The following is a 3,087-nucleotide window of genomic DNA, read 5'->3' on the forward strand; positions in this document are numbered from 1 at the left end:
GGGGTCTGACCATCACCTTTTCAGGTAAGAGAGTGAGGGACTGCCCCCGGGAGCTGCCAGAGCCTGATTAGCTCTGGGAACTCCCATCTTTCTCTTCTCTGATTTGGTTGCAGATCCGACCAATATGAAATTTATCAAGAGAAAGAAACAGACCTGGAGAGTGTCTAGACAGCCTTAGCCAGTTGTTTTTAGTTCCCCAGCACACATACCGAAACCCTGATTCCACCCATTTGGGAGGTTTTCAGATCTTCCTGTTGGATTTGTTTGGAGGTGCCATTTGGGATGGAAGTCACAAAGTTCAGTGGAACTAGGGAAACTGGCTTAGATTTGGAGCTCATTTGTGGTTCCCAGAGAGCTTGGGAGGAATTGGGAGATGTTGGTTCTCATTTGAAGAGAATTGGTTCTTATTTTGTCCTCTTTGGATTAGGACATGTTGTTTCTCACTTGAAAGAACCTGCATTCTGAGGTTCCCATTTGGTAAGACCTTGGCATTTTGTGTTTGGGTGGCTGTGCCTCAGAAACACACACACAGGTTCCCAAGCATACACACACACACACACACACACACACACACACATGCACGCACAGGTTCCCAGGCATAGACACACACACACATACTGAGACACTATGCAAATAACCAACCAGGTCCCCTTAGAAAAACAGCTCAGCTCCTTGGACTGGCCTGGCCTTCCACCCCAGAGCACTGGGTACCTGAGACTGCAGGAGAGAGAAGGAGCTGGGCCTGGAAGACCTGGAAGGAAAGGTCCAATGTGCAGGCACTTGTTCAGACAGGGGATTTCAGAATAAAATTCTAGAGAAGATGAAGGACACTTTTTAAGAAGAAAGTAAAAAATTTTTCTGATTTTATTTCTTGCTAAGATGAAAGCAAAGACTAGTGAATATGGATGGATTGGCAAACGCTGCCCTGGTGCGGGAGGGTGAGGCCCAGCACAGGGACAAGGCTGAAAGCACAAAGCACGAAGGGTTGGAGACTCCCTGGGGAGGCCGGCCATCTTCAGTTTTACTTCCTGAGGAAAGCGCAGGCTTCCAGGAGGGCTGTGGGACACAACAGAGCAAGAAACTCAGAAATGGATTTCCTTTCTTTAAATCAATAAATCAATTTTTTAAAAATCAATCAGTCAAGGAGGATGCTGAGGCAGAGTTTTCTCTGCCACACTCCTGTTTTCCCCGCTCCCCTACTCAGAGTAGCCTGAATGCTCAAGGGAGCACAAGTCTGGCCCTCACAGCCAAGGAATTGCTCTGTTCTGGTCTGAGGGACACAATCACCCCACCACATTTGTCTCTAACTGCATCAAGGTCACACCCTCAAGTGTGACCTTCACAAGACATTGATTGTCCTCTAATTTCTTCTGGAATGTGAACAACGAAGAACGTCAGCTTCGAGCAAATGTTTCAGAAGCGTTTCTCTACTCATTCACAAATACTTGCTGAACACGTGCTTTGTGTGAGTCACTGTGCTGAGTTCTGGGGACGCAGCTGGACAGAAGGCCCTGCCCTCAAGAGGTGTGTAGTCTGTGCAGTCCTGAGCTGGCTGCTCACAAGAATGGTCCTATAGCTGTATTTCTCAAAGTGTGGTCCTTACCTGCATCACAGTGACCTGATTTGTGGATCAATATAGACAAGGGTTTCTCAGCCTTGGCACTAATGACATTTGGAGCCTGATAATAATTCTTTGTTGTGGGGTTTATCTTGATTTTTGCAAGAATTCGTATTCTCAATTCACACATATATAGACACATTTCATTTGACTGAATAAAATGGATTATCAGTTTCCAAAAACTTCATGACAGTCCCAATCGGCATTATAGAAATGTAGTATTTTACATACTGCTTTATTTTATTCTCTAATTCTTCCACACTGTCAGTGAGATTATACTTTCCTGAAGTAGGAGACATGATACTGCCTTAGCATTTTAACACCCATCTTCATTCCTGCAGTGCTATTTGGACCTTAAGCTGTGACCTTCACACCTGGTGGTTTCCGTGATGCTACCAAGGGTCTACTTACGGGAAGTTGAGCATCGTCTCAAATTAGCAATGGCTGTGACATACTGTGGTCCCAGATATTCTTCGTATGTTGTTTTGCCATGGAGTTTGGCCAGACACTCAGTGTTGTCATTAAACAGAAGGTTTTTAGTCTCAGACTGGAATAAGCAAAATTGGCCCGGGCAGTCAGATCCATTTCTTCCAAACCTAGCCTGAGTCAGAAGGGAAGACAGTAAGTGTGTAGTCAAGAAAAAGAGGAGAGCTTATGAATTAGGGGAAGCCAGGGGTATTTCTTCCATCTAGGACCAGCCTGGGAAAACCCAGGTGGGGCAAAAGGAGCTGAGTTCTGAAGTCGTTCCACCTCACTGATGGTGGCAGCCCCACTCCGGGCAGTGCCCAGGCCCCACACCACTCTCAGCTCATCTCCTGCCATATTTCCTTCCTTCTCCATCTGTGACCTTTTCCCACAGAGCTTCTTATGGGTACTGAAGTGATAGCCGAGGATCTTTGAGATCTAATCCCAGAGTTGATCACCTAGAACGGTGTGATTCTCCAACCTTCCTAATGCCACAAACCTTTAATACAGTTACAAGGGGTCACGACCCACAGGTTGAAAACCGCTGACCTAGAACATTCTCATAAGCAGCTCTCCTAGAAAGGCAGTCTGCGTGGGAAAATCCAGTCTCTGCCACCAGCCAGGCCAGTGCCCAGGCAGCTCCCTCTGCCTCCCTCAGCCACAATTTCTCCCCCACGCCCAGGGCTCCCACCTGGGGAGGGAGACAGCCAAACACCCACTGATGGCAGGTCTCCCTCCAGCACAGTGAGTGTGTGTGGTGAGGGCTCCATAAAGGCAGTTGTGGCCATTACTATTCTGGGGCTGTCATCTTCAACAGCACACTTAGGGACATGATGTGGTATAAAAATACAAGTCCTAATAGAGAATCCCAAATCTTAAGGAAATTTTAGGATTTCCTTCAAATCACATTCATAGAGCCCCAAATCTATAGGCCACATTGTTCTGGGTTTGCTTTCTCGAAGGCCTTGCCTGGAGCAGTGCTCAGTCAGCTCAGATTGGGGAAG

This window comes from Otolemur garnettii, unplaced genomic scaffold (assembly GCF_000181295.1).
Source record: "Otolemur garnettii isolate 467f Iridium unplaced genomic scaffold, OtoGar3 scaffold00082, whole genome shotgun sequence".
NCBI classification, from domain to species: domain Eukaryota; kingdom Metazoa; phylum Chordata; class Mammalia; order Primates; family Galagidae; genus Otolemur; species Otolemur garnettii.